We start from the raw sequence: 19,399 nt of genomic DNA on the forward strand, positions 1-19,399 counted from the left end.
TCAAATAAGTATATGACATTTGAAAAAGGAACATCCAGGAACAAATGTTAGACCCCTTGGAAATTAGAAATAGGATAATAAAAACTGAAATACAATAGAAGGGTTAGAAAATGAAGAAGAGTAAGTCTCTGAAATTAGAGCAAAAGAGAAAGAAATAAGTGAAAAATAAGAAAAAAGGGGAATCCAGAACAGAATATCTAATTTATGAAAATAGGAATTCCAAAAAGAGAGAACAGAGAAATCATAGGAGAAACCATTATTAAAGACATAATTGAAAAATATTTCCCACAACAGAGGAGCATGTATTTCTGAAATGAAAGGTCCATCAAATACCTACACAAGGATTGAAAATAGACCCACATCAAGACACACCAGTGTGAAATCTCAGAACAATGAAGACAACAAAAAGATGCCACAAGCTTCCAAAGAGGAGGAGAAAATAGCTCCTATGAAGGGGGTGATGAATTAGAATGGTTTCAGGCTTCCCAATAGCAAACCTAGGGGCCAGATGACAACTACCTTCAAAATTCTCCAAAAAAATGATTTCCAGTTTAGAATTCTATACCCAGCCCAAACTATCTACCAAGTGTCAGGATGGATTAAAAACGTGTCCGGGGTGCCTGGTTGGTTAAGCGTCTGTCTCCTGGTTTCTCACTTTGTGAGACAGGGCCCCATGTGGAGCTCTGTGCTGACAGTGTGGAGCCTGCTTGGGATTCTCCCCCCACCCACTCTCTCTCTCTTTTTCTCCCTCTGCCCCTCCCCACACTCCCACCTCTCTCTCTCTCAAAATAAATAAACATTTAAAAAATTTTTTTTCAAAAGTTGCAGACATACAAATTCTCAAGAATTTATCTCCCATGCCCCTTCCCCAGGAAGTTCCCAGGACATTTGTCAAAACATGAAGCAAATAACACCAGAGCTTACCCAGAAGGGAACTACCCTGGGATGACCATGAAGCGAGATTCCAAGATGAGAGATGTGCCTCAGGTCCAGGTTGCAGTGCATTAGAAGGCTTTGGGAGAGATTTTGGGGGAGATTGATGAAATTGTTAGAGTACCCAAAGATTCTGAATGTCTTGAGAGCAGACACTGACAGATAGCAAATTTAAATGTGTAGAAGATGAAGCAAACAGAAAGTAACAGAGTTGTTAGCTCCAAGGACAACAAAAAGGTGTGCAGGAAGGGAAGTTATCACGATTTGCTGTGGTTCAGCTATGAGTGATGTTTTATACCCACTGTAGCACAAACATTGACTGAGATGACAACATTGTGGAGCAGGAAGAATGGAGGATGGGGAAGGATGAACATGTATGGTGGGGGCAGCGGAAGGAAAGACACCTTATCTTCTATCCTGGACAGAAATCAGATAATGGCTAACATTGAAAGAGCAAGGAACAGCATTTCAAGCTTGTTAATTTGGAGACCTGGAGATAAATACCAAAAGAAAGAGGCTTAAGTGTAGAAAATGGTGACGAGGAGAGGGGATTGCTGTTTTTCATGACAAATTTTGTAGAACAATTTAACATGTGCATGTAGAACTCTGGGGGACAAAGAGAATATTTAAAAAGTGCCTATTAATATTTTCTTCAGGAAAAACAAAGCACATCTCCTTTCTTCTCTGGATTCTAATTCCCAGAGCTCTGCTTGCTAGAGACTGCTTGCTGTTCCTTGTGAGTTCCTCCAAACATATTCTGTGGCTCTATATGAGGCTTACACTTGCCTCATAAACTACAGTCCTGATTGAATCTTGTGATCCACCATGATCTTGAGTCAGACACATCCAGGCCACTTTCATTTTTTTGAGGCTCCCAATATATCGAGAAAGAAAAAGTTGCAAAAATGGGATTTAAAACTGTGGGTGAGCTTTACATGTCTACGTTAATAAAGGAATACATTTATCAGATACTAGAGTGATGCCAGAGTTCTAAATTTCAGGCCCTAGGAGAATGTGAGGCCCAGGCTAAGTGGCTTTCCTGCACCCCCACCCCCCAGCACTCCCCAGCCCCTTCCCGTTCTGTGCTCAGTCTTACCCTGAGATCCTTTTCTAATTTTACCGTCTCCCTCTTCCCTCGCCCCTCCTGTTATTGTGCTATTTCCTTCCCTTCTACAGAATGTGTATTATTCTGCATTTGCCTTCACTGAGCTTCATTCAGTTCCAAGCAATTCCTCTGCCTCTTCCTCACCCTGCTGTCACCTGTCCTTTGAATCAATATGCTCTCCATCCTAACAACCCTCATTAATTAATTAAAATGCCCTCCTCCGCCTGTTTTCCATTTTGGTACCACATTCACATTTAATGAGCATGCTGGCCATTCATTATTCAGGTCACTGATGAAATGTTACATCACCAGCCCCAATCTCTGTGGACACCACATTTGTTATGTCCTCCTAAGTTAATAATAATCCACAGTATTCATTCTCTAGGCACGCAGCCACGCGTAATTATGTGGTTTAGAATTTAAATTTTAGACCAGTGGTTTGAAAACCTGGTTGCATGCTAGAGACACCAAGGGAGATTTTTAAAATGTGGATCCTAGATCTTACAACAATCCTATCATACTATATTAAAAATAGGCCCAATAAATGAACCTGGTCACCTTAGATACAGAATCTTCTTGGTCTGTTTGAAGAGAAGAAAAGTAAAATATTAGAGATGACATTCAGGGCCTTGCAATACAAAGAGGTGACAGGCTGTCAAATTTTAAGTTCTAGTTTTCCTTTCCTTGAATTCTAAAGGGCAAAAAAAATTTAACTTGGTCATGGGTGCTCTATTAGTTTTCTATTTCTGTTTGTAAAAAAAAAAAAAAAAATTACCACAAATGTAGTGGCTTAAAATAACACAAATTGATTATCTTACAGTTTGGGAAGTCGGGAGTCTGAAATGGATCTCACTGGTGTAAAATCAAGGTGTCAGCAGAGCTGTTCTGGCTCTATTTCTTGCCTTTTCCTGCTTCCAGAAGCCACCCACATTCCTTGGCTTGTGGCCCCATTTCTCCAGCGTGGAGAAATGTGGAGTCCTACACATGCTGTTACCTCTCTGGCCCTCTCTCCTACCTCCCTCTTTCCACTTTTTTTTTAAAAAAAATTTTTTTTTTCAACGTTTATTTATTTTTGGGACAGAGAGAGACAGAGCATGAATGGGGGAGGGGCAGAGAGAGAGGGAGACACAGAATTGGAAACAGGCTCCAGGCTCTGAGCCATCAGCCCAGAGCCCGACGCGGGGCTCGAACTCACGGACCGCGAGATCGTGACCTGGCTGAAGTCGGACGCTTAACCGACTGCGCCACCCAGGCACCCCTCTCTTTCCACTTTTAAGGAAACTTGTTATTGCATTGGCCCTGCCCAGATATTCCAGGATAATCTCCCTATCTCAAAGTCAGCTGATTAGAAATCATGTGTTTTTGCCATGTAGCCTAACATGGTCACAGTTTCAGGGAGTAGGACATGGACATTATTATGGGCAGGGGGTATTATTCCGCTTACCACAGGAGCATATTCAGTTTTCTCCTAGTAATTTCTTTTTTTTTCTTTTTTTATTTTGGGAGAGAGAAAGAACACATGTGCAAAGGGAAGAGGAGCAGAGAGAGGAAGAGAGAGAGAATCTCAAGCAGGCTCCTCGTTGCCATTGCAGAGCCTGACATGGGGCCATGAGATCATGACCTGAAGTGAGATCAAGAGTCTGACACTTAACTGACTGGGCCACCCACGCACCCCTCTCTTAGTAATTTTTAGATAAGATATGAGTGCATATAAAACTCTTCATTTAGAATTCTACACAAAGCTCACAACCCCCTGGGCACAGTGACTCATCCTGCCTCCTACCTAAAGGCCTATCCCCAGAGCCCAGGGACCTGCTGTGATCAGGGCCTCTCATATCAGGCTGCAGGACTATTGCCTAACCTTGACTCTGGAGACCACCTCATTAGGCCAGCAGCCTCCAGTGTGGGATCACTGTGTTCAGTGTAAGCTGGAAATCTCTCTCCCATGGGCACTGGTACAGGGTGGGTTTGGAACATGCAGTACAGTCATCCCTGGGTTAACTTCAATCCATTTTCAGTCTCTATGGCTGCACAAAGGATTCTAAACCATAAGTTTCCACTGGGAAATCCCTGGTGCCTTTCTGCATTCCCCATTGAATCAGAAGCTCAAGAGATGGCGCCCAGAAATCTGCATTCTTTAATATTTCCAGTTTAATTCTGTGTACTGTCAGGGTTAGGAACTATGGGTTTAGACCATGTTTTTTAGTTTAATGAATATATTGTAAAGATTAAAACTGAAACCTTGCCAAAATCAAGATTATTAGTAGCACCTATTACTTTTTGGGAAATGTCAGATTCTTATATACAGTTAAAATATATTATATATTTTACATATATTATATCTATATATTATATAGCATATATATTATGATATGTTAATGTATATTAATGACATAGAAGTGTTATATATTACTTTCTGACAGAAAAAAATCAGATTAAAAGTATGTTCTATTTAAGAAAATCCAATGGCCTGAAACCAAATTTATAAATAATAACAATAAAAACAATTAGGGGGTAATAATTTATACTACAAAGTAATTCATTGTATTATTTCCTTTAAACAACATTTCCCTCTAGGTCTCTTAAAATACCAGTCAATACACAAAAATTCAGTTTGTGTATTGTTTTTCAGGAACATTTCTAGTGCATCAAGCATGGTGCACCTGACTCCTGATGAGGTTGGGCTTGTGGTTTGAGGAATTTGAGTGGAAGAAAAAACAGAGTTGACTGGTCTGTGGAATCTATTGCCTAGGTCTTCCTCTCTGTGGTGTCCCAGGGCCAGGTATGCTAGCTTGGTCACACCCTTGTCTGCATTCGAGCCCACGTAGCTCCAGCTTTAGGCTCAGCCCTGTATTCATTCCTGGGATGACTCCTAAAGTCACAGGAGTTTCAGAATCCCTAGCTCAGCACTGAGAACAAGCATCAGATGGCCCTGACCTTGGTCCTCACTTCTGATAATTGGGATTTCAGCTTTCTTTCCCAAGTGTTGGCCTATAGCTTGAGCTTCTGCTTGGGGTGTCTGCCTTCTTTGGAGCTTTTTACTTCTCCTCTCCATGGCAGGCTCTCAGGACGTTTAACTTGAAACCTTAGCCATGCGTGCAGAACCTGAGACTGTCCCTGAAAAGACAGGCTCACACCCACCAACCAGTGGCTTGAGAAGGAACTTGTTCTCCTGTACTAGGATCCTATGATGATCTGGCCATCTTCACCCCCTTCACAATGGGCTCTCTCGAATGCCAGTGACATTGCAGCGCTGGGCTTTCTTCATTTTGGTTCCAGACCCCTGGGTCTGTTTGTGGCCTTAAACTGGGCCCTGGCCTGCTTGTCTGAAAATTTAATTCTCTCTTCATGTTAGCATTTCTTCTGATGCAAGGATTAGATCCCATTCTCTATATCCCCAGCTGCTCATTGTGACCCTGCTTCAAACTAACCAGACCATCTGGATCCATCTTTTTTTTTTTTTTTTTATTAAATTTTTTTTTTCAACGTTTATTTATTTTTGGGACAGAGAGCGACAGAGCATGAACGGGGGAGGGGCAGAGAAAGAGGGAGACACAGAATCGGAAACAGGCTCCAGGCTCCGAGCCATCAGCCCAGAGCCTGACGCGGGGCTCGAACTCACGGACCACGAGATCGCAACCTGGCTGAAGTCGGACGCTTAACCGACTGCGCCACCCAGGCGCCCCTGGATCCATCTTAATGGAATAAGATCTCCCACTAGATGAGAACCTCTTAGATCTCAACACCTGCCCAGAGTAGCTTCAGCACCTGAGAGTGTAGTGGTTTGCTCTATTGTCCATCCTTTGTAAGACCTGCCTTAAAACTGGTTGGCCTTCCATCTGGACATGTGGTTATCATGTGGTTATTTGCATCCCAATTCTTCCATGTAACAGATGTGAAATCCTCAAGTTTTGCTTAACTGGTTTGATCCTGAATAGATTTTATAGGTTTCTTCCCATCAAAATGTTCTGACCTATTTCATAAGTAGTTGTGGAATAATGTATGTAGAATGCCTTGTGCTTGGCCTATCATAAGGAGATATTACTATTTCTTTTTTCTTATTTGTTCCCCAGTGACTGCTTGTCTGTGTGGCTAAAAGCCTCACGCATCTCAAGGCCAAATAGGTCCAGAAATTCTCTCTGGATGACCTATCTCATCTCTACATCCTTAGAAGTCAGGAAAAGCCTGAGTTATTTGCAATTTTTGAGGCTCTTTGTATATAAATAAATGTTAAAAGAATGAAAAACTAAGACTCAGACCAAAGAAAATATTTGCAAAAAGAAATATCTGATAAAGGACTTGTATCCAAGATATATTAAAAAAAAACACTTAAAACTCAAAACAAGGAAACAAACAACCCAATTAAAAAGTAAAAAGTGGGCAAAAGATCTGAGCAGATACCTCACAAAGATATACAGATGGTAAACATTCATATGAAAAGATCCTTAACATAATATGCCATTAGGAAATTACAAATTAAAATGAGATATACCAGCACATGACTATTAGAATGGCTAAAATCCAGAACATTGGCAACACCAAATGCTGGTAAGGATCGGAGCAAAAGAAACTCTCATTCATTGCTGATGAAATGCAAAATGGTACAACCACTTTCTTTTTAAAATTTTTTATAGATTTTTTTTAAGTTTATTTATTAGTTTGAGGGAGAAAGCACATGTGTGAGCGGGGGAGGAGCAGAGAGAGAGGGAGAGAGAGGATCCCAAGCAAGATCCACACTGTCAGCACAGAGCCTGACACAAGGCCTCAACTAATGAACCGTGAGATCATGACCTGAGCCAAAACCAAGAGATGGACACTTAACTGACTGAGCCACCCAGGCTCCCTGGTACAGCCACTTCAGAAGACATTTTGGTGGTTTCTTGCAAAACTAAGCATACTCTTACCATTTGATTTTACCCAAATGAGTTGAAAACTTATGTTCACACAAAACCTGCACATGGATGTTTATAGCAGCTTTGTTCATAATTGCTAAAACTTGGAAGCAATGAAGGTATCCTTCATTCGGTGAATGGATAAATTGTGGTACATCTAGACAATGAAATACTATTCTGTGATACGAAAAATTGAGCCATCAACCAGGGGAAGACATGGAGGAACCTTAAATGCATGTTGCTAAGTCAAGGAAGTCAGTCTGGAAAGTCTACATAGTGTATGATTCCAACGTCATGACGTTCTGGAAAAGGCAAAACTATGGAGACACTAAAAAGATCAGTGGTTGCCAACGGCCCAAGGGTAAGGAATGAGAAGTGAACAGGTGAGACATAGGGGATTTTTAAAGCAACAAAGCTAGTCCATATGATACTGTACAGTGGATATATGACCTTGTGCCAAAACCCATAGATATGTTCAACACAAAGAGTGAAACTTAAGGGAAATGATGGACTTCAGTCAGTAATTATGAGTCAAGACTGATTCATCAATTGTAACAAATATACCATACCAACACAAAATATTAATAATAGGAAAAACTCTGTGTGCAAATGAGGGAAGGCAGGACTTGGGAACTCTGTAATATCTGCTCAATTTTTCTGTAAATCTGAAACTATTCTAGAAAGTAGTCTATTAATTATAAAAAATAAATACTAAAATAGGGTTCATTTTAAATGTGGTTTATTTTAAATATTTCCATTTAAAAACTCAGTGCTTTTAAAACAAACAAAAATATAACGCAATGTAATTGTGCTTCTCACAAGGTAATTGTGGGATTATAAATATCTTTTTTTTTAACTCCAGTCTAATCAGGGATTATAAATATCTTAATGCATAATGCATGACAGATGAATGGTCTGCTAATGGGAGGCATGTTCCAAGCTGCATGATGAGAGTTTTCTTCCTTCAGTTCTCTGAGTGCATCTCCGTAATGTACATGAAACTTTACTTGGCAATAACCAGCATGGAGCCCCTTCCTTAATGTGAGACCTTTGGCAATGGAGCACCATGATGGGCCCTACTGGGGCTTAGCTTTGTTTTTCCAAGCCCACTTCCAACCCTACCCATTCTGCTTTTGAACTCGAGTTAGCTGGCTGTTTGCAGGTAGACATTTCTAGTCCTAACTGCCTATCTACCTAAACATCCAAGGCTCACCTGCTTGTGATGTCCCATTCCTATCCTCTGCCCACCTACTGAGCCTGGGCCAGCCACAACACTGAACAACTACAATGACTGTACATTGTGTTTTGCCAGCTGGAATACTTCTGGTTAATAGCTCTCCACAGAGAGGGACTAGAGATGAAAACAGAAGGACTGATTTCATTACGCATAAGGCTTTCTTGCAGGGTCACTTCTGTGTCTACTTGCCTTTGCTATACTTCCTCTATTCCCAAGGGTGAGGCCTACCTCCCAGAAAGAGAGAAATGAACACGCTTGCTGACTTTCCTTTTCTTTCACTTTTTCCAAGTTTTTTCTCATTATGATAGTGGTAATACTCTTAGAAAATGTGCAAGTCACAGAAATGCAGAAAGAAGCACAGAAAAAAAAAGTCACCCCAAACCCTATATTACCCCGAGGCGACCCCTAATGTCATTTCACTTCTGTAAATTTTTAGCTCCGCATTCATTCTTGAACCTCAAACAATTAGATTTTGCCTCCTCCATTTTCCTGGAACTACTCTCCCATAGGTCAATGTCTGTCACAGGCGACCTTCCTGGTATGCTCTGGATTCTATCTCGTTTTCCTTCTCAAGAACTTCATTTCTGTAATTATTCACTTCTGCCTGCATTATTCGTTCTCCCCTTTAGTGGATCACTCCCATCAGTCTGCAAACCTGTCTTAGTATTGCACATCTTAAACTCTTCCTTAAACCCATTACCTCCTCTCTCTTCCTCTTCATAGCAAAACGTCTCAAAAGAGATATCTATATTTACCTCCTCCACCTTCTCCCCTCTGGCACTCTTCGATTTGCTTCAGTAGGGTCCTCTTCACCCTACTGAAAGGACTCTTATCAGGATCATCCGTGACTTCCAGCTTGCTAAATCTAAACGGTCAATTCTCTGTCCTCATCTTCACTTCTCAGTGGTATTTGACGTAGTTCAGTCTCCTTCCTTTCAGAAATAACTTGTGCTGTTGGTCTCTGCTGACAGCACACTCTGCTGGTTTTCCATTTATTCCACTCTTCCTTGTCACTCTTTTTTTGGTCCCACCTTCTATGTGTGGCTTTGAAATATTGATTGAGTCTGAGGCTTGATTTCAGGCCTTTCTCTATAATCTCTCCTTGGTAAGTTCACAAGTCCCACTGTTTTAAATATCATCTATATGATACTGACTCTCAAATCTATATCTCTAGTTTTGGCCCCTAGGATTAGTTTGCATTAGGTTGCATGTATCAGGAAAAGCCAAACGATAGTGGCTTAAACAAAATAAAAGTTTGCGCTTTTTGTTCAATACTTAAGCAAATTCATCATACAAGGATATTTATTCAATATACAAGGAAATATATATATATATATATATATTTAAGTTTATTTATTTTGAGAGAGTGTGGGGGGGAGGGGCAGAGAGAGAGAAAGAGAGAAAGAAAGAATCCCAAGCAGGCTCTGCACTGTCAGAGACATGGGGCTTGAACCCATGAACCATGAAATCATGACCTGAGCTGTAGTCAGATGCTTAACTGACTGAGCTATCCAGGTGCCCCATAAAGAAGCATATTTGCTGTGTAAGTTTGAAGGAAAGCAAACTAGGACTTGTATGGTGGCTTGATTGCCATCAGAGACCCAGAGGACTTCCCTTTATGTGTTTCATTATCCCAGCCCTTGGTTTCCACCCTCAAGGAGCACCTCATTATTTCAAGATGGCTGCTGGAGATCCAGCCGTATCATAAACATTCCAGACTGCAGGTAGGAGAAAAGCAGGAGGACAAAGTGTTCATTTCCTAGGTGAGTTAATTCCCTTTAAGGAGGCTTTCTAGTTTCTTCACAAAACTTCCACTTCTACCTCATTATCCACAACTTAGTCATATGGCCACACTTAGTTGCCAGGAAGGCTGGGAAATACAGTCTTTATTTAAGTTAGCAATACACCTAGCTAAGTATCAGGGTTCTGTTACAGAGAAGAAGAGGAAAGTGGGTATTGGGTAGAGATCTAGCAATCTCTGCCACACTAATCCTGACTCTTCCCTGTGCTGTGAGCTTACGTGTCTCTGTGTCCATAACATCTCCATTTGGATGCTTAATGGGCTTTTCATACTAAACTTAGATAAACCTCTTGATTCCCTCCACCCTCAAACCTGCTCCTCCCAGCCTTTTCCATTTCAGTAAACGGCTTCACCTCATTGTTCAAACTAACCTAAAGTCATTAAAAAAAAAAAAAGCACCTTTTGTTATGAAAACTCAAACACACTGAAAGGTAGAGCAAATAGTATAAAAAAACACCGATAGATCCAGCATCTATTGTGCTTATTTAACCTTTTTTTTTTTTTTGAACTGAAGTATTTTAAAGTACAGTCATTGTGGGGCACCTGGGTGGCTCAGTCGATTAAGCGTCTGACTTGGGTTCAGGTCAAGATCTCTTGTCAGGCTCTGTGCTGACTGTGCGGAGCCTGAGCCTGCTTTGGATTCTGTCTCTGTCTCTCTCTGCCCCTCCTCTGCTCACACTCTGTCTCTCTTTCTCTGTGCAAAAATAAACATCAAAAAAAGTAAAGTATAGTCATTGTGACATTGAACTCAAATTCTTCAGTTGGCATCTCTAAAACATAAAGGCATTTTTGTGTATATCTGTGATACTATCACCAGTCTTCTCAAAATGAACAATTCTTTACTCCTCTCTTCCTCATCCGCCACAGCGAGTCAATCAGCAAGTGATGTCAACTCTCTGGCCACTCCTCACTCTCTCCAATGCCATCCCATCCCAGCCACTATCAACCCTTAACTAGACTTTTGCTCTGCATTATTCCTCCTAACTCTCTATTTTGCACATAGTATCAAACTATTCTTTCAAAAACTTAAACCATGTTCTATCACCTCCTTAATTAAAACCCTCCAGTGATTATCTCTTTGTGATTAGATTAGAATCCAGGCTTCTTTAAGACCTACTTGACCTGACTCCTGAGTACCTTTCTAAGCTCTCCGCCTTCTCTCCCCTCACTCCTGACTTATTTTGTTCCTTTGAATACCAGAGTAATTCCTGCCTAACTCTAGTGTTTAGGCTATACCTTCTGCCTGGAAGGTTTCCCCCAGATCTTTGTATGGCTGGTTTCTTCTCATTCTCAAGTCTTACCACAAATGTCACCTCCTCAGGGAAGCTTCCTCTGCTCATCCTATCTGGAGAAGTGCCCCCCATCTGTCTTCAATCAATTCGTAATCTATTATCCTGTTTTATTTCATGTGGCCTTTATTGCTATTTTAAATTATATTATTTGTTTACTTACTGATGGCCTGTCTTCCTCTTGTACGGAAGCTCCATGAAAGTGCCTAGAACAATGTACAGTGCAAAATATACAATCAACAAATGATGTTAGAGAATAAATCAATAAATTGATCTCTGGATATTGAAAGACTTTGCTTTGAATTTCAGCTCCATTACTTACCAGATGTAGTGGGAAAGTTACTTAATTTGTCCCTAGAATACCAATGTCACAGGACTATTATAAAACTTAAGAGGGGTAATTATGTAAGGCACTTAGTATAGCTTTCGATGTATAGTAAGCCCTAAAAACATGACAACTGCTGTTATTACTACTGCTATTAATTATTACATGTCTCTGCTGCATTTGATCATTGTGAACATTGCCTCCTGAAGACTGTCTCCTCTTCTGGCCTTTTTGATGCCATACACTTCTAGTTCTGCTGTCCTTGGAATGCCTCAGAACACCTTCTGTGGCACAACCCTCATCTGATGACTCCATAATTATTCTTTCCATGCCTGGTGCCACGTATTGCTTGGCCACAACTGACCGGACAAGAGACGAGCACCTGGTCCCAAGGCAGCGTCTGTTCATTGGTCTAGGTGCTACCCTGGCTCAAGAGCTCCAACCACATGTTCTCTACGATGGGTGATTGCTAAGTAGATAAATGAGCTCATTTCTCCTGAGGAATATGAACAGAGTAAGAGGGAGCACACGAGATAGAGAGATACTGTATTGGGAGCAGGAGAAGCAGGGACAGAGAATACTTGGTGACTACAAAGATGCCTGGAGTGGGCAGATGAGCATGTAGCCTAGTCACAACAACTTCATTGTATCTTGATGACCTTTCAGGCTCCATTAGTCCTCCATTAGTCCTGCTGCTTCTAACTTTCTGTGCAGCTTCACAATAACCTCTATATCCAAGGTCGCTTATCTGTTCCTCACATGACAAAGAACCTAACCAACACCCTCACTGCACAGTTTCACTGGGTTGATTCGACAACCATTTCTTAGCATTTACCATTGGCCACACCCACTCATTTGCTCTCATAACTGGAACGCTCCTCTGTTGGTAATTCACCAATTGAATCTCTAACCTGACCTGTTTCCTGAGGTTCCAGCTCAAAAGAAACTTTCCAGCTTAAAAGAACTACCTTCCAAACAAACTCATATTTTCTCCCCTTTCTCTCCTCTCATGCCCTGCCTGGCACAAATATGTTCCTCTTCTTCTGTTCCCTGTCTCGGCTGATGACACTGCTTACTCCCAGTCACTTGGGCTACAAATCTTGGAGTGATCTTTGCCACGTCTGTCTTTATTATCTTCCACAGCTAATCAGCATCTGCTGATGCATCTGGCCCCTTTGTTCTTTTTACAATGTCCTTCCAGACTGTAGGTGCCTTGGCCCTCCCCTCCTACTCCTCTTCCATCACTGCTCTCCCTTTGCTCATGTGCTCCCGGCCCACCAGCCTCCTTGCCTGTCCCTGAACAGGCAGACACAAACCTGCTCCAGGGCTTTTGCACCTGCTGTTCCCTTTGCCCAGAACACTTTTTCTGAGCTCTATTCCTCTTCTTCTTCACATCTTTGCTCAAGTATCCTTGTGTCACCTTTCCTAATCACCTTGTTTAAATTCTAAGAACCTGACAACTGACTTTCCTTAACCTCTTCCACTGTTTATTTTTCTCCACAGCCCTCCAACGTGCTACGTAACTTACTTATTTTTTTCATTTGTTGCATCCCCCTTTCTCCACTTGGCAGCCCAACACAGTCGAATGTGTGCACCACGGGGGCAGGAATTAATATCCCCAAGGCTCAACAGTGCCTGCTACGTAGTAAACACTCAATAACTGCGTGTTTAATCCATTAATTGATTACTCAGTCTCTCTCTGCTACCATTGTTTGTTTGTTTTCTTTTTAAACTGTTTCAAGACTATTTTTTAAAACCAGTCACGACACTAAGCTTTTGGCCCGTTTGCCCACTCCACCAGCTACAAATGCTTGCTCAGCAGCTGAGGGGCACTCTTTAGTAGCATGTGTGAAAAGTAAATAAAATCCATATAAAACAAATCGTTTCCATAGGCTGCATTCTTATAGTCTTGCTACAATGCCAATGCTACATCCTGGGCATATGTTTCTGACCCACATGGAAAAAATTATAAATCTGGCCAGTTGGAACTGCCATCTGGAGTAGCGCTAGCTTTTTTCTAATAAGCTCTGTGTCTTGGCCCTTCTCAGCCATTAAGGGCTTAGAACTGTCAGAGTGATAGTGTTTTCAGCTACCCCCACCGTTGTTTGTCCTTGCCGCAAAAGGCAGTGTCCTGTGCCTCCTGGAAAAGCAGAGACCCATCTGGTTCCTCCAGTAATATGGTGGAAAGCAAATCCTGCAAGAATCCATGATCTTTTTCTTTTAGTTTTCTATTTGCACTGAAGCCTAGGTCTCTCCCTCTTTTTCAATAAATATCTTTAGAATATTTAGAATATTCAGAGTGATTAATTTTGTTTGAAATCCATGTTATATTCTGCTTTTATTTTTTTACAGTTTTTTTCCCATTATAAAAACAACATATGCACAATTTCATTTAAAAAAATGTAAATATGGGGGAGAAATCACCCAACAACTTTTGGAATAATCGCTATTCATGTTTTGCCCTCTTCCTTTCTATGAATATTCTTCTCATGAAAATATATTTCTTGCTTTTTTTCAACTAAGATTACACTATGACAATATGTCAATGTTAATACAAAACTATATAATTTTGAATAAATAATCTAATTTAGGTAACTTCATTTATTTTTTCCTTTTTAAAATCATTCTACATTTGGACATGTATTTCGAACTTTTTGCATTAAACTGAAATTGAGATTAACTTCTCTGGGCATATGGTTTTCCTGACTTTGGTATTATTGACTTAGACTAGGATTTCTGAGAGAAATTACTAAATCATAGAGTATGAACGATTAGAAAGCTCCTGATGTACAACCTAACTTCTTTTCACAGTTGTTTTCCTTAAGCTTCTTTGGATGGAAGGAGTCATTCAGGTTGCCTCAGTCATTGGGAAGTTTATAGGAATGACAATTGGAGAAAAACCTAAGGCAGGAATCCAAGCCATAAAAGCCAGGCCTCATGTAATGTCACAGAGTGAAAATGAATTATCTGAGCCACGCAGGCTGCAACTGAAGGTCAGTCAGGATGCAGGGAGCTCTGGGGAGCAGCTTGTCACTTGTCACCCATGAGCACTCACAGCCCAGGAGGCTCTGCCCTAGAGATCCCTTGTTAACAACCGGTCTCTTTCATCTTCTGTTCCTATCACCGACTCCTCAACTCCTTTTCCTATTTTCAATTCATTTTCACCACAGAATTAATAACTGGTTCAGCCAATAGTCATCATACCTATTGAGACTGAATTTTTACTTCAGACTTCATCATTGGTCAGTTGGACAGATTATATTTGGTTATTCTCAGCTAAGTGCTCGTTTCTGTCTCAATCCTTTGTGGGGTTAGGCAAAATAGAATGTGACCTTCCTTCATTGAACTTGTGATAATCTGCTTGTAACGATTCAAAATATGTAACTACCAATGGCAGAGGCACTGACCAGTCAGTCCCAGCCAATGTGTCATGATGGGGTATCCCTGCTAGATACCATCTCTGGATAAGGACCCAGCAGGCTTGGTGGTCAGTCTATTCAGTACCAGTTCACCTGCCCATCAAAATGTAGGCAGTCATAGCAGCACTGTTCACAATAGCCCAAAAGAGGAAATAATCTGTGTCCATCAACAGATGAATGGATAAATCAAAATATGAAATATCTATATAGTGGAGTAATATCCATCCATAAAAAGGAATGAAGTTTTTAATTAATTTTTTAACGTTTATTATTTATTTTTGACGGAGAGAGCATGAGTGAGGGAGGGGCAGAGAGAGAGGGAGACACAGAATCTGGAGCACACTCCAGGCTCTGAGCTGTCAGCACAGAGCTTGATGCAGGGCTCAAACTCAAAAACCGTGAGATCATGACTTGAGCTGCAATCAGATGCTTAACCAACTGAGGTACCCAGGTACCCCAAGGAATGAAGTATTGATTGTATGGAACCTGCAGATCATAATTTTGTAGGCTTTCACTAAGAAAAATATTATAAAATTATCTAATTTGAGGTAGGTAGAAAAGTGAATATATATATATATATATATATATATATATATATTATGAAGGGAAATCACAATAGGTTACTAATTTTAAAAAGCTGAAAAATGCATTCTGAATATCACAGAATCTTGAAAAAGAACATAATATCTCTACTAACGAACTACCTGACACATTTCTACATTTCTCTCTCTCCCTCTCTGTCTCTCTTTCTCTTTGGTTGCATACAGTGGTTACCTCTTCTAAAGTTTATTCATTTATTTTGAGGAGAGGAGCAGGTGAGTGGGGGAGGGGCAAAGTAAGAGAGAGAAAATCCCAAGCAAGCCCCACACTGTCAGCACAGAGCCAGACACAGGGCTAGATCCCACGAACTGTGAGATCATGACCTGAGCCAAAATCAAGAGCCAGATGCTTAACCAACTGAGCCATCTAGGCACCCCCTGATTACCTCTTCTATGGCCACAGCTTTATAATATAATTTTAAAGACAGAGAGCAGAAAGATAATTCAGACTTCTTTTTAGCATGGTTGGTTGAAATTCTTTTTTTTTTTTTTAATTTGGTAGTTGGGATGCATAAAGCATTCAGTTTCACACAATGTGATATGTAGTACTGCTACAAGTTTGTGTCCTACAACTCAGAACCTCTGATAAATTCTATTTCACATGATTCACATTTTAAAAAAAGATTATAAATATATGGTGAATTTATCAAATATGTCCTAATAGGCAAGAATAGCCATTTTGACCAGATATCTGTAAAAAGTAAGCATCCTGCTTATAATTTTGCATACCTAACAATTAAAATAATTTCCCACAGATTGGCTTCTGGCTCCATTTATTTCGAGCCTTGTTTCTTTCCCACTACCTACATAACTCTAATATCAGGCACCGTAAGACATGTTCATATTTCAGTGTGATCTCTGGCCCTGCAGCTTGTTGTCAGATCAGCAGGTGGTTGGCAAAGTAAGTTGTAGGAGTATTTGTGGAAACCATTCCTACACCAGAGGCCTACCAATAACCTGGCTCTGATGGAGGTGACTGCACACCACATGAATGCATCCCACTAAATCCAATCTAAATGTGTCTCCAAGTCAGCTTCCTTTTACCTGATTTCAGGAATTCCTGGGGCACCTGGGTGGCTCAGTAGGTTGAGGGTCTGGCTTTGGCTCAGGTCATGATCTCGCGGTTCCTTGAGTTTGAGCCCCACATCTGGCTCGCTGCTGTCAGCCTATCAGCTCAGAGTCCACTTTGGATCCTCTGTCCCAATCTCTCTGCCCCTCTCCCCCTTGCACTTTCCAAAAAATAAATATTAAAAAAAAATACAGTAAAAGGATTTCATGATGCCATTCCAATGCTGCACTTCACAAAGTAAAGCATGTTGGAGAGGACCTCCGAGTGGAAAGAGAACAATGGTCTTAACCAATTGTGATTAAAATATCTTATTTTGCAAAGTTCTCAAAAACAACATAAGAAGTTGAAAAATTGTTGGGTATCTTCCCAGGGCCTCAAAAAGGGCCTGTGCAAGTGAGGAGTCCCAAAGTTTATGCTTCATTAGCTCCAAAGGAAATCTGCCAAATTGCCCTTCATAGAGGTTATACTAAGTTACTGTTCTACCCATAATGCAAAGGCTTCCTTTCCCAAGGTCTTGAATGCAGAGAGCATTACCAAATTTGTAGATTTTTGCCAACCTGATGGGTAGGGCAAAACAACTTAGGACAGTTGTATATTGCATTTCTCAAATTATGAATTAAGTTGAGCATTTTTTTCTTAGCTTTAAGATCCATATGTGTTTTTTCTTCTGTGAACTCTCAGTTCATTTTTTCCCCTCTTTTTTCTATTGGGTTGTTAGTCCTTTTCTTCTTGATTGGCAGGAACTCTTTATGCATTGGTAGATGCATTTTATCTTGATATGAATTGCAAATCCTTTTTATGTGTTTGCTTTATTTATTTATTTATTTATTATCTCTTAGATTCTTTATTATTATTTTTTGTTGAGGTATAATTGACACATTATACTAGTTTCAAGTGTACAACATAATGATTTGGTATTTGTGTACATTTGCAAAATGACCACTATAACTAGTCTAGTTAATATCTGTCACCATACAGGGTGCCTGAGTGGCTCAATTGGTTACGCATCCAACTCTTGATTGTGGCTCAGGTTGTGATCTCACAGTTCAGGGGATTAAGCCCCATGTTGGGGTCTGTGTTGAGAGCTCTGAGCCTGCTTGGGATTCCCTCTCTGCCTCTCTCTCTGCCCCTCCTTGCTCTTTCTCAAAATAAATAAATTAACTAAAAAATACCTGTGACCATACATAGTGACAAAAATTGTTTCTTGAGATGAGGACTTTTGAGATCTACTCTCTTAGCAACTTTCAGATATACCATACAGTATTATTAACTATAGTCATCATGCTGTACATGATATCCCCAGGACTTATTTTGCAAAAGGAAGTTTGTAAACTTTGATCCATTTCACCCATTTTTTCTTGTCATGTGTGTATGTTGTTGTTATTGTTGCCAGACTGAAAATTTCTTTTATTTTATTATTTTCAAAAATTTGTTCTAGTTCTTTTTTTTTTAAGTTTTAAATGTTTATTTACCTTTGAGAGAGAGAGAGAGAGAGACAGAGAGACAGTGTGAGAGCAGGGGAGGGGCAGAGAAGGGAGACATAGAATTCAAAGCAGGCTCCAGGCTCTGAGCTGTCAGCACAGAGCCCAACACAGGGCTCGAACCCACGAACCGCAAGATCATAACCTGCCTGAGCTGAAGTCAGACACTTAACTGACGGAGCCACCCTGTGTACCCTGAAATTTTAAGCTATTATATTGTTAACTTTATCATGATTTCATTTTTTATATTTGAATTTTTGATCCACATGGTATGAAAAGTTTTTCCATCTGTAGAAGATGAAATTCTAGACATTCATTGAGGAAAGGGTACTGTTCCTAAGTCTCATCTTAAAAAACAAACAAAACAAAAAATCTTATACTTTTAACTAAAGCTTTATTATTAATATGCTTCCTTCAATGAGTTAGAATTTACTGAACATCCATATGTGCTAAATCTTTACATTTCTCTTGTTGAAAAATGCGACTCTGGGTTTCAAAGTGTTCCAAGTAAAGACTCATCCACTCTTGAAAAAAAAAAGTATTAAATAAATAGAATGCTCAGTGGCCAGAAATAAAAATTCATCATGCTTCCCAAACAACTTAACATTTATAGTATTTTAGATGGTTCTGTCCTTTCTTCATGGTTGGTCCCACATGCTTCCTGTGTCCTTCTTTGGGGATAGCAACCCTCCTTTGTAGTGCAGGTACTTATTTTCCAAGAAAAGATCAAATGCTCCTCTCAGCTGGAAACACCCACTCTCCGTGTTGTTTCAAAGGGTTTCATACTCCTGCATTCCAGACATGTCCAAACTAAACCCTGGTCAGAAAAAGACCTGGCCCTGATTTTCAGTGCAACTTGTTGTCTTTTACTCTGGAATGAGATCAGAAAAATGTGCGTATTCTTCACTTACGATTGTAATTTATTAATTACATAATAACTTTACATTAATGCTTATTCAATATTCATCACTACCAAAAGTAGTCTTTATTATTCTCTGGTGTTCAAAGGTGAATTACCACCTGGATTCATTTAACAGTACTATGGTTCTTCTTTTGGTGCTTAACAGAGCTCTTTGAGCAAACTTAGGGAACTAGAACATACTTAGTTTTGAAGGAAAGTGCCATCCCTGAGGCATAATCAGGAACCAAAAGACTGAAGTGTTATTAGAACTAAAAGGTGCCTCTGAAATCTCTTGGTTCAATCCCTTCATTTTAAAGATGAAGAAGTAGGGGTGCCTGGGTGGCTCAG

Source organism: Lynx rufus, unplaced genomic scaffold, assembly GCF_022079265.1.
Source record: "Lynx rufus isolate CCGP_SWC_20201006 ecotype Redwood Valley unplaced genomic scaffold, mLynRuf1.p SCAF_1, whole genome shotgun sequence".
In the NCBI taxonomy this organism is placed as follows: Eukaryota; Metazoa; Chordata; class Mammalia; order Carnivora; family Felidae; genus Lynx; species Lynx rufus.